At 37.2% G+C, this 13,516-nt stretch overlaps 1 non-coding gene across 1 annotated transcript; it reads left to right on the top strand.

Annotated features, from left to right (window-relative positions):
• The first annotated feature begins 12,959 nt into the window (after window positions 1-12,959).
• On the top strand, window positions 12,960-13,066 carry LOC121212073 (small nucleolar RNA R71). Its single transcript, XR_005907283.1, has one exon. It is a non-coding gene; the product is annotated as a small nucleolar RNA R71 (small nucleolar RNA).
• The last annotated feature ends 450 nt before the right edge of the window (window positions 13,067-13,516 follow it).

The raw sequence follows: 13,516 nt of genomic DNA, 5'->3' as shown, positions 1-13,516 counted from the left end.
AGCTGAACATCAGGTGCCATCTGGTTTGTTACAACCGATTATGGTTCCAGAATGGAAATGGGATCGAGTGATAATGAATTTTGTTTTGGGTTTACCCCTGTCTCCGAGAAAGAAAGATGTTATCTGGGTTGCAGTTGATAGATTGCATGGTGTGCCATTGTCTATAGTGTCAGACAGAGATCCGAGATTCACATAACGATTCTGGAAGAAATTACAAGATGCTCTAGGTACTAAATTGCACTTCAGTAATGCTTTTCACCCTCAAACTGATGGTCAATCCGAGTGAATTATTCAGATACTCGAGGATATGTTGAGATGTTGCATTCTTAAGTTTGAAGGTACGTGGGAACAATATTTTCCCTTGATTGAATTCGCTTATAATAATAGTTTTCAGTCGAGCATTAAAATGGCATCATACGAAGCTTTATATGGTCGCAAATACTGTACACCTTTGTATTTGACTGAGCTCGGCGAAAATAAGATTCACGGAATTGATTTAATAAAAGAAACCGAATAGAAGGTCAAAGTGATGCGAGATAGTTTGAAAGTAGCATCCGATCATCAGAAATCTTATGCGGATTTGAAAAGAAAATATATTGAGTTTGAGATCAGTGACAGAGTGTTTTTAAAGGTATCACCGTGGAAGAAAGTACTTCGGTTCAGTAGAAAAGGCAAATTGAGTCCGAGGTTCATCGGGCCATATGAGATTAATGAGCGTATTGGGCCAGTAGCACATAGATTATTGTTTCCACCAGAGTTAGAAAAGATTCATGATGTGTTTCACGTAACGATGCTTCGATGATACAGATCCGATCCTTCACATGTGATTCCTCCGTTTGATATGACTTACGAAGAAAATCGAACTGTATCTTAGCTCGAGAGGTTAAAGAGCTCCGAAATAAGAAAATTTCATTCATAAAAGTAATTTGGCATTGATAGGTATTGAAGAGGCCACGTGGGAGCCTGAAGAGGCTATGAGATGACAATATCTGAATCTGTTTAACAGTAAGATTTTCAAGGACGAAAACCCTAAGGGGGAGAATTGTAAAGTTCGGTTTAGACCTTGTCAGAATAGTGGTTTCGAGACCACATATCCGAGTCAATAAAATAGTTAAATATTATTTCCATGCTTATGATGTGTGAATTAGCATATGTGAAAGTTTCGTCTGAAAATTTGTGTACTCAATTTGTTAAAAGGACCTAATCGCGTAAAATATGAAAGTTGCCTGCTACTTGTTAAAAATGCCTCTTTGACTTGGCTTTATGATTGTGAGGTCCTTATGAGCTTGTTTGACCATTGAATGAATTAAATGACTTAAATGGCCATTATGTTATAATTCATTTATGGATTAATAAAAGGGCAAAATTGGTATTCAGACTATTAAGTTAATTATATGAAAACAAAATATAAGACAAAGACATTTTATGTGTTCATCCATCGAAAATAAAAAGAAAGAACAGAGAAAGAAAACAAACTAGGGCTCGGCATTTTGATTTGGTGAATTAGGTATGTGTTTTGCTCAGCTTTTGATAATTTCTACGTCTTTGTAATCATTGCTTCTTATACTATCAAGCCCATGCCTCAATTTCTAATTTTGATGATGATTTTGAAATGTGCCATGGATGAATTCATGAGCTTTATGTTGTTAATTGATGAAATATGAAAGTTTGATGTTGGGTTTATATGTTTTGTCTTTGGATTTTTGATGATTTTGAGTAAACTAGGCTAAATTCTAAAAATGTTATTTTAAGGGACAAAAATATGAAATAAATGAAACGTATGAACTTGTATGAGAGCTATGAAAATTCGGCTAAGCTTGTGTACAAGCAAATTATATGTATTTTGTGATTTTGTCAATTAGGGACTAAAGTGTCAAAATGTAAATATGTGAGGGCTAGTTTGCAAAATGCCCTAATTGTGTGTATATGGATTGTTTTGAATAAATTTGTGATTGAATAAGTTAAATTTGAATTGATTTAGATTGTGAACTAAAGAATACGAAATTAGATCAAGGAAAGTCGAAAATCGTTGAGTAACAAATTCCATTTATCCGAATCTGTACGAGGTAAGTCAATATACAATAAAAGTGTTTAAATTGAATTATTATTGTTCATATGATTTTGAATTGTGATGAATGAATATTCAAGCTTAATATGTGCAATTTGATAAAGTATCGACAAAGTTCCGACATTCGAAAAGCCCCGTACGAACCCTAGGAATAGTTAGGATAAATATGTCATGACAGAAGATCCGATATGTGTTTTTGTGTAAGACCACGTCTGGGACGTTGGCATCGATTTCTATTTTACATGTATGACCATGTCTGGGACATCAATATCGTCTCTGATTTCGTGTAAGACCCTGTCTAAGACAGTGGCATCGATGTTTGATTACATCTAAGACCACGTCTGGGACGTTGGCATTGTATATGTTCTCTGAGCTATCCGCATATCCTTACGTTTTCAAATGGTTCAAACAAGCATTCTGAGAAAATGAATAACTTTGTGAAATCATATTAGATTCAGGTATGTTTACTTTGTATAGCCTATTTGTGAATGAAAGGTAAGTATTTGAATGTGAGATTTGTGTTAACATTGGTATTCAAAGTATAAATGATTTTACTATACTTGTTTTCTTTGAATGATATGTTTATTTGTATATGGCTTACTAAGCTTTTGAAAGCTTACTTTGTGTGTGTTTACATTGTTTTATAGATATCGAGGCTACTGTGAGCTCGTCAGGATCATCACCACACTATCAAACCTTATTTTGGTACTTTGAAAATGTATATATTAAAGTATGGCATGTATAGGCTAGAAGTTGTGGAATTATGTTTTGTGATGTACATATATTAGCCATGTGATATGACTAATTTATGTTTAAACTTATAGTTCGATAATGGTATATGATATGTGATGCTAATGTGAAAATTTTTGTATGTTTTGGTTGACCAAAAAAAATGTTCAATGTTGAGAAGTTTTGGTAAGTTTTGAGCATTTGATTGAATGATGTATTGATCGTATGTTTAGGTATGATTTTAGTTTAAGTTTTGGTATGAATTTAATTATGAATTGAGATTTGAAATGATTGGTAATGTTGTAGCGTGAATTATGTATGGTTTGGTATAGATATTGGCCGAAATGGTTGTGCATATATGATAGATTTGGCACTCGTAGGTTGACCCAAATTGGGGTGGCAAATTGGCTATTCCAATGGCCTATTTTTGTCCACACGGGCAAAGACACAGGCGTGTGTCTCAGCCGTGTGTGACACACGAACCTGTTACACGGCTGTGTGTGTCCTCTGGGGTACCTTACGAATTAAAGTCAGTATACCCTCCAATTTTGACACGGCCTATACACATGGGTGTGTCTAAGGGTCGTGTGTGGCATACGGGCTGGCACACGGGCGTGTGCTCGGCCGTGTGCCCAAGTCAGTAGCCTCCCTAATTTTCACACGGCATGACACACGGGCATATCTTGTGGCCGTGCGGATAAGTCAGTATGTATGCCCTGTTTTTCCACGGCTTAGACACACGGGCATGTCTAATGCCGCGTGAGGCACACGGCCAGTTCACACGGGTGTGTGACCTTTTAAATGTTGAAAATTTTGTAATTTTTTGAAACTTTTATATGTTATCAGATTGGTCACGAATGCATGAGTTAGGCTTTGTATGCTCGATTTATGTTCTTATTGAATTCGAATGAATGCCATCTACTGTAATGATATGATTATTTGATAATGACAGTTCTCAATGTTATTATAAGTCCGATAATGCCTCTTAACATATTCCAGCAATGATTATGGGTTAGAGGTGTTACAAAGTTTGCCTGCAAGAATAGCTATCAATCGAGTTTGAAAATGACGCCTTATGAGGCTTTGTATGGGCGTAAGTGTCGAACTCCTTTGTATTTGACCGAACTCAGAAAAAATCAGATTCACGAGGTTGACTTAGTCAAAGAGACCGAAGAGAATGTAAAGGTGATTCGTGAGTGTTAGAAGGCCGCTTCGGATAGATAGAAATCCTACGAGGATTTGAAACAAAAGGAAATTGAGTTTCAAGTCAGTGATAAGGTGTTTTTAAAAGTATCCCCATGGAAGAAAGTCCTCAGATTCGGTAGGAAAGGAAATTTGTTCCACGTTTTATTTGATCTTAGGAGGTGACTGAGAGAATTGGACTGGTAGCTTTTCGACTAGTGATCGCATGATTCGTAACAAGTAATAAATATTTATAATGAAGATCAAACCTAAACTAACTATTATCACGACGAAAAGGCAAGCGCACCTATTAAACAATAGTATAGTAATGGCAATACAGGGATATCGTACCCAAGGGAACCAAAACTACTAGTAATAACTCTATTTTTATTATCTAGCCTAAGAATAAAAGGGTTTGTTTTAATTAACTTAATTATTTAAACTAAGAACGCATAGAGAAAAGAATTGGGGAATAGACTTTACTTGTTATTCTGGCTCTGAACCGGATGATTTATTCATTCAACTTGTTCCGTAGAGATCCCTAAGTTATGTTCTTATCCCTATTCAAGAATAATAACGTCTAATCCCTAGATTGAATAATCGAGACTTTTCTCTAATTAACACTTTAGGGCTGCATTAACTCGATCTATGGATCCCCTTATTAGGTTTCACCTTAATCCGGCAAAATCTTGTCACCCTATTTCTAGGCGCGCAATCAACTCCGTTTAATTATGACAAATGTACTCTTAGAAGGGGTCTATTCCTCCTCTGAATAAGAGCGTGTCTTGAATCAGTATCCTGGGATATCAAAACAAGAATTAAGAACACATAATTAAGAACAAGTTAAATATTTATCATACGATTCAGAACATAATAACAAGATTCGTCTTAGGTTTCATCCCCCTTAGGTATTTAGGAGTTTAGTTCATAACTAAATAAGAAAACATCTCCAAAGAATAAAGAATAAAAAACATAAAGAAAACCCAAAACTCCTGAAGGGGAATTGAGGAGAGATCTTCAATCTTGATAATGAATCCGGCTTCTGTGATGGATCAATCGGCTTCCTTAGGGTAATTCCTTACCCCCTTCTCCGTCTCCCCTTTTCTCCTCTTCTAGGGTGTATTTATAGGCTTTGGAATGCCTAGAAGTCCTCAAAAATGGCCTTTTCTGAATTGGACTTAACTTGGGCTCGACAGGGACACTCCCGTGTGCCACGACCGTGTGACGTGATTGCCAGGCCGTGTTCGATCCGTTAAATTGCACACAGTCGTGTGGTTCAATGGTCATGCCGTGTGAATCATGAAAGCCTTGGTCGACACCCTCGAAAGACACGGGCATGTGAGCTACCCGTGTGGCAAGGCTTAGGCCGTGTCATCATCTCGATTTGGTTCATTTTGTCCCTTTTTGGCTCCTTTCACTCTCCTATGCTCTCCAAAGTGTAAAACATGGATTAAAGCATTAGGAGCATTGAATTCACCAATTATAATGAGAAATCATCCATAAAATGTATTAAACATGGGGTAAAAATATGTATAATTTACGGTTTATCAAATACCCCCACACTTAAGCATTTGATTGTCCTCAAGCAAAATTCTCAACTCATAATCAAAATAAATCTTTCTCAACTTATAATTCTTATCGATAATATCTCAAAATAATCCATAGGTAATCATACATTGAGAATTCAACTAAAAGAACATAAAAGTTTCAAACATTCCAAGTTGAGTATTTAATCATGCAAACATAGGTGCCTCTCTGCATCTAAGTAATTACTTTTATTCAGGATATCACAGAGTTTCACATCCTCACTAAAGATTCACTCAAATCACTCGAGGTGTTTAAGGACAATAAATGAAGCACTCAATAGTTAATAATGAAAAGTCATTACCATAGGCTTGCATGAAAATCAAATCTCCACCATAATAATTTAATATGATACATCAATCAAAAAGTCTTTAGAGGGTTGTAGTGCGGTTTGGTTAGGGGGTGTGGTCACAAGCTGAAAAGAAAGGGTTAGAATCGAGATTGAATTGAAAAATTGCCTAACTAGAAAAAGAGTTAATCTTCACTTGCGTACAACAGAGCTTCTTCTCAGAATATGGAATTACTAATATATATACATTTTTTTATGAACAAGTTAAATAATATAGACTAAATATCAAGAACAAAACATAGCTAGGCAATCCATTCAACTCAAATCTCAACAAAAATAGGGATCAATTTAGGGGATTACAACAATAATGGGTCAAAGGTTAACATTAAGGGCAATACAAGAAATGGTTTGTTAGGCTCAAGGGGGTTTACTAGGGGTTAATCATGGAGGTAGGCTTTTCATGGCATGAGTGGGTTAATCCTAAGTGCCTTAATCATTTTGATATATCAAATCAAATGGTGTGGTCTCGACATACATAATCAAGCAAGTTCTAGAATATTAGTTCAATAAAGACGCACTCAAAGCAATAATAAAATTGTGCGTGAAAAGATGAATTAGATGCTCAAAAGGCTAAAAAATCTCACAAAAATTATGGCTTTTTTATGTTTAGACTCGTGAATTCCAATTCAAAGTAATACCTAGACTTGGGGAAACAGTCTAAGATTTTGAATTCTTAAAAATCAACTCATCATGCTTGACTCTCTATTGTCTTAAAGTTTAAATAATCAATGCATAAATCCCTATGTTTTAATTCAAGATATATCAATCAAAATCATAAATTAATTAAAATTTATCCTAAATATGATATGAGAGTTTTTTCAAGAGAACAAGATGATTATTCAGGGATTTTTCTGATAATGAAATAAATACCCTCCACACTTATGATGTACATTGCCCTCAATATACAAAGATAGATGTTAGAGTATAAAAATAAGATAGGAAGAGAAGTGAAACTTCCTATATGATGAATTCCTCGAACTAGAGTTTTGGAGAGTGATCGGTTTGAGAGTGGAGGAGGATACTCCGGCGGTCGTAGAGGTTCATTAGGCCATAAGTCCTGCGCCAAAAGAATATTATTTCTAGTGGTAGCTATGGTTGTGGTCGAGCAGGACATGGCAGTCGTGGAGAACCTTTCCCGGTGGAGGTTTAGTTCCTATGTGATGATGAGCTGAAGAGCTCTATATAACTGTGATAAAATCAATAACTTTTTAGGGGATATTAGCAAGAATAAGTACTCCAAAAGAAATAACCGAAATTTATAATAAAATTCTAAATCTGCGAAAAAATAAAAATAAAAATAAAAAGTAGTTTGAATAAAAATTAAAAACATAAAATAATAAAATAAATATTTCTAAACATCTTCATCACTGGATGGTTCGCGAGGTGGGATTGGCGATGAGATGCAGAGGTGCTGACAAATCTGCTGCAGAGTACCATCAATGTTGTCAAATCACTGAAAACACTGCTGCTCGAATCGGGTGAGGTGCTCAGAGATTTTAGCATATGAAGCCGCCGCATGAACTGGACGAGAGGGTGGTGGTGGCTGAGTCGATGGGTCCTCATGCTGTGGGGTACAACCGTGTGGAGGGAAAATGGAGGGAAAAAAGAGAGGAAAGTGAGGATTACTACAGGTGGAGTGGATTTTAGTGTGGTTTGAGGGTTGGGGAAGTGAGAATTTGGGTAATTTTGGCTGGAATAGGGATTAGGGAGTGGGGAAGGGGAGATTTCGGCTAGGTTTTTGAAAGGAAGAAGAAAATGAACAGTGGTTTGCTTATATAGGGGGAAGCCACACGGCCTAGGGCCATGCCCTATACTCTGAAAGTGAGCCCGTGTTTTTTGAATTTTGCAATTTTAGGTCGTGCCCGACTACTATCCCACGCCCGTGTATCTTGGGCGTGTGTTGCCCACGGCCATATCGCACGGTCGTGCCTAGCTTTGTTCACTTCTCCCACGCCCGTGTGTTAGGGTACCACGCCCATGTATTATTGTCCACGGCTTATAGGCACGGGCGTGTCTCACGCCCGTGTTGAAGAAACAGAATCTAGCCTTGCCCCTGGCACGCTCGTGTTTTTCTATTCCCACGCCTGTGTTCACCTATCAAGTTTCCCACGGCCATGTCACACGGCCGTGGGGATTTATCGCATCCCGTGTTTTAGGGAAATCATTTACCCTATTTTTGCACGGTCTTATCGCACGGTTGTGTTTCCCTCCATGTCAGTCATACGGCCTTAAGCACGTCCATGTTATCGGCCGTGTGGAGCTAAGAACCTGTGCTTCAAATACCCTGTTAGTGACCTAAATGTTTAAAACTTGAATTTAAAAATCATTTAAAATAATTTAAAATCGTTAGTACTCAGGTTGCCTCCCGAGGAGCGCTTGTTTATAGTCTAAGCTCGACTGTTACCTTGTTGGTATATTTAGGGCGATTTTTGGAGTCGTAGCTCCTCTCCATCGACTTTAAAATCCTCACCATTATAAAGTTTGAAACGGTGTCCATTTACTTTGAAAGTACTGTATGATGGGTGACTTACCTCTATAGTGCCATATGGATGAACAGATTGAATTGCAAAGGGTCCTAACCATTGTGATTTTAGTTTCCCGGGAAACAATTTGAGTCTTGAGTTGTATAGTAAGACAAGATCTCCAACTTCAAATTGTTTATGTTGCTTTAAAAGAACGTCATGCCGCCACTTTGTTGCTTCCTTATAAAGGCGTGAATTTTCGTATGCATTGGCTCGCCATTCATCTAGCTCGTTCAGCTACATCAACCTATTTTTTCCTGCAAGTTCGGGATCAAGGTTTAGAAATTTAATAAACCAAAAAGCTTTATGCTCTAGTTCGAATGGTAGATGACAACTTTTTCCATAAACAAGTCTGTAGGGTGATGTCCCTATAGGAGTCTTAAAAGCAGTCCTGTAAGCCCATAAGGCATCATCTACTTTTGTTGCCCAGTCTTTTCTGTTTGATTCTACTATTTTTCCAAGGAACCGTTTGAGTTCTCGGTTTGCTACTTCAACTTGTCCATTTGTTTGAGGATGGTATGGGGTAGCTGTTCTATGATGAACTCCGTATTTATTAAGGGTTTTTTCAAATTGGGTATTACAAAAATGAGTGCCCCTGTCACTAATTATTACTCTAGGTGTTCCAAATCTCGAAAAGAGTTTTTTAAGGAAACGTACTACCACTCTAGCATCATTAGTAGGTAGAGCTTAAGCTTCTGCCTATTTGGACATGTAGTCAACTACTACTACGATGTATTTATTTCCAAATGAACTAGGGAATGGGCCCATGAAATCGATACCCCAAACGTCAAATATTTCACAAAAAAACATATAGTTTTGAGGCATTTCATCACGTTTAGATATGTTACCTATCCGTTGGCATTTGTCACATAAAGTAACATACCTGCTAGCATCCTTGAATAACGAAGGCCAATAAAAACCTGATTCAAGTATTTTGTGTGTGGTCTTAGTTCCACTATAGTGTCCTCCGGTTGGCCCTGAGTGGCAGTGTTCCAATATTTTTGATATTTTTTATCCTGTTACGCATATTCTGATGACTTGATCTGCACATCTACAGAACAGAGATGGATCGTCCCAAAAGTAGTTTTTCACATCATTAAAGAATCGCTTCTTCTACTGGTGTGTTGACCCTTTTGGGATAATGTTAGTAGCTAAAAAATTCGCGATGTCTGCAAATCAAGGTACCTCAGAGTTAGATATAGCGAAAAATTATTCTTCAGGGAACGAATCATTTATTTCCATGTCATCTAGTTCTCTGGTATTAGATTTCTCGAGCCTGGACAGATGATCAGCCGCGAGATTTTCAGCTCCTTTCTTGTCCTGAATTTCCAAGTCGAATTCCTGCAATAGGAGAATCCATCGAATGAGTCAAGGTTTTGCATCGATTTTAGTTAAAAGGTACCGAAGGGCGGAATGGTCAGTGTAAACAACAACGTTAGACAATATGAGATATGATCGAAATTTATCAAATGCAAAAACCACAGCTAACAACTCTTTTTTCGTAGTAGTATAGTTTTCTTGTGCAGCCGTTAAGGTTTTGCTGGCGTAATAGATAGGTTGAAAATGCTTGTCTCTTCGTTGTCCCAATACTGCACCTACTGTAAAATCACTCGCATTACACATTAGTTCAAATGGCAAGTTCCAATCAGGTGCAATTATGATTGGAGCATTAATAATTTATCCTTTAAAGTATTAAATGCTTCTAAACATTCCTGATCGAAGTTAAAAGGTATATCTTTTTCTAGTAATTTAGTCAAAGGCTTAGCTATTTTAGAAAAATCCTTAATAAATCTTCTATAAAAACTAATATGTCCTAAAAAGCTTCTAATAGCCTTAATTGAACTAGGGGCTGGTAATTTTTCGATTGTTTCTATTTTATATTTATCCATCTCAATCCCTTTACTAGAAATTTTATTCCCTAATACAATACCTTCTTAAACCATGAAGTGCCACTTCTCCTAGTTAAGCATAAGGTTTGTTTCCTCACATCTTATTAGAACTCGTTTTAAATTTTTAAGGCAGAGATGGAAAGAGTTACCGACTACCGAAAAATCATCCATGAAGACTTCCATGATATCTTCCACGAGTTCGTCAAATATGGCTATCATACAGCGCTGAAAAGTGGCAGGAGCATTACATAATCCAAAAGACATTCTACGATAAGTGAACGTACCATATGGATGTGTGAATGTCGTCTTTTCTTAATCTTCAGGAGCTACTGGGATTTGGAAGTAACCAGAGAGTCCGTCTAGGAAGTAGTAATACATGTGTCCGGATAATCTTTCTAACATTTGGTCAATGAATGGCAAGGGGAAGTGATCTTTTCTTGTGGCGTCATTCAGTTTCCTGTAGTCTATGCAAACTCTCGACCCTGTAACCATTCTTGTTGGGATTAATTCATTCTTCTCATTGGTCACAACCGTCATGCCTCCTTTCTTGGGGACAACCTGCACTGGACTTACCCAAGAACTGTCAGAAATAGCATAAATAATTCCAGCATCTAGAAGTTTAATTACCTCGGCTTTTACAACTTCCTTCATGTTGGGGTTCAGATGTCTTTGAGCTTGCACACATGGTTTGTATTCATCTTCCATCAAAATTTTGTGGGTGCAAAAAAAGGACTGATTCCTTTAATGTCAGAAATATTCCATGCTGTAGCCTTCTTATGTTTTTTTAATACTTGGATTAATTCCTCTTTCTCCTTGGGGTGCAAATTAGAAGCGATAATAACTGGTAATGTAGAATTATTTCTAAGGAATGAGTATTCTAAATGGCTTGGTAATTGTTTAAGTTCCAGTTTGGCAGGCTCCTCAATTGAGGGTTTTTGCTTAAGTTCATTATTTATCTTAATACCCTCATATTCTACTTGTCTTGACGGAAGGTCATTAGGTTCCTCACCTATCTCCTCATCTTAAGCTGGATACGGTTCTGCCGTCTCCTTTTATACAATTTCCAGAAAAGAGTCTTGAGTAATATGATTAATGGAGTCAATGAAATAATATGAATCATCTTGTTCCCTAGAGAATCTCATAGCATCGTAAATTTTAAAGAACATCTCCTCGTCACCTACTCTAAGTACCACTTTACCGTCACCCACGTCAATCACAGCTCTAGCAGTGGCTAGGAATGGGCGCCCTAAAATTAAGGGTAATCCCACATCTTCATCCATGTCAAGCACAACAAAATCAATAGGGAATATAAATTTATCTACTTTTACAAGTACGTCTTCTATAATACCCCTAGGATATTTTACAGATCTATCGGCTAATTGAATACTCATGCTAGTAGGTTTAGGTTCCCCAAGACCAAGTTGTTTGAACATTTTATATGGAATCAAATTAATACTAGCGCCTAAATCAGCTAGTGCTTTTTCAATATTCAGATTACCGATTAAGCAAGGGATAGTAAAACTTCCTGCATCTTTTAGTTTGGTTGGCAACTTATTTTGGAGTATGGCGGAGTACTCCTCGTTGAGTTCTATTGTAGATAAGTCCTCAAACTTCCTTTTATTTGTTAGAAGCTCCTTTGAAAATTTTTCGTATGTAGGCATCTGCGAGATAGCTTCAACAAAAGGTAAGTTGATATGTAATTGCTTAAAAAGTTCAAGAAACTTACCGAATTGTGCATCAATGCGATCTTTTTTTAATTTTGCTGGATATGGGACTGGTGGTGTATATTCGTCCGGCACTGGTTTGTCACTATTTTCGGGTTTTTCTTCCCTCCTGTCGCTTTCTACGGGTTCTTGTGCTAACTTCTTTTCAGATTCCGCTAACACTTTCCCACTCCTTAGTGTAACTGCTTTGACATGCTCTCTTGATTTGGTATTACTAAGTAAATTTCCTAGTGATCTTTCCGAGATTAGTTTGAAGAGCTGGCTTATCTGAGTTTGGAGTCCTTGGATCGATGCTTGTTGATTTTTAAGTGCTGCCTCGGTATTTAGAAACGGGTTTTTGACACTGATATGAACTTTGAAAGCATCTCCTCAAGGTTTGGTTTTTTCTCTTGTTGATAAGGTGGCTGTTGAAAACCCTGAGGATTTTGTTGCTTTTGATTCCCTTGACCACCCCAGGAGAAATTTGGGTGGTTCCTCCAACCTGCATTATAACTATTACTGTATGAGTTATTTTGAGATCTAAAGTTATTATTGCCCATATAGTTGACTTGTTCCTCTTCGGTTGGAGTGTTGAAGGATCTATATTCTGTATGCACACCTCCACCACTTGAGTCACACCTCATTACTGGATGTACCTGCGTAGCACCAAGAAAACCATCAATCTTTTTCTTAAGAAGTTCTACCTGATTTGACAGTATAGTAACTGAGTTGACGTTATAAACGCCGGCTATTTTTATTGGCTTAGTCCTCATGACTTGCCACTGGTATTTATTCAGTGACATTTTTTCAATGAATTTATAATCCTCTTTAGGTGTTTTGTTGTTGATGGTTCCGCTAGCAGCTGCGTCAACCATTTACCGAGTCGAGGGATTCAGACCATTGTGGAATGTTTGTACTTGCAGCCAAAGCGGTAACCCATGGTGAGGGAACCTTCTCAGTAACTCCTTGTATCTTTCTCATGCATCTTAAAGTGTTTCTAAATCCATCTGCACAAAAGAAGAGATATCATTACGTAATTTAGCCGTTTTCGCCGGCGGAAAGTATCTTAGTAAAATTTTTTCTGTCATTTGCTCCCAAGTAGTAATTGACCCTCGTGTTAACGAGTTCAATCACTGTTTAGCTTTGTTCCTTAATGAAAAATGAAATAACTGAAGACGAATGACATCATCAGAAATGCCATTGATTTTGAATGTATTGCAAAATTCTAGAAAAATTGCTATGTGAGTGTTGGGATCTTCATCCTGCAAACCATCAAACTGAACAAACTGTTGAATCATCTGAATAGTGTTAGGTTTTAATTCAAAAGTATTTGCAGTTACAGCAGGTCTAACTATGCTAGATTCAGTTCCTGTTAGAGAAGGTTTAGCATAATCATACATAGTACGTGGAGTAGGATTTTGATTAACCGCAATTAGAGGAGGTAGCTGATTGCTTTGGTTTTCAGCCATCTCTTCGATTGGGGGTTAAGT

Source organism: Gossypium hirsutum, chromosome A12 (genome assembly GCF_007990345.1).
Source record: "Gossypium hirsutum isolate 1008001.06 chromosome A12, Gossypium_hirsutum_v2.1, whole genome shotgun sequence".
In the NCBI taxonomy this organism is placed as follows: domain Eukaryota; kingdom Viridiplantae; phylum Streptophyta; class Magnoliopsida; order Malvales; family Malvaceae; genus Gossypium; species Gossypium hirsutum.
The sequence above is the reverse complement of the archived record's forward strand: the minus strand, read 5'-3'. Positions and strand labels throughout refer to the sequence as shown.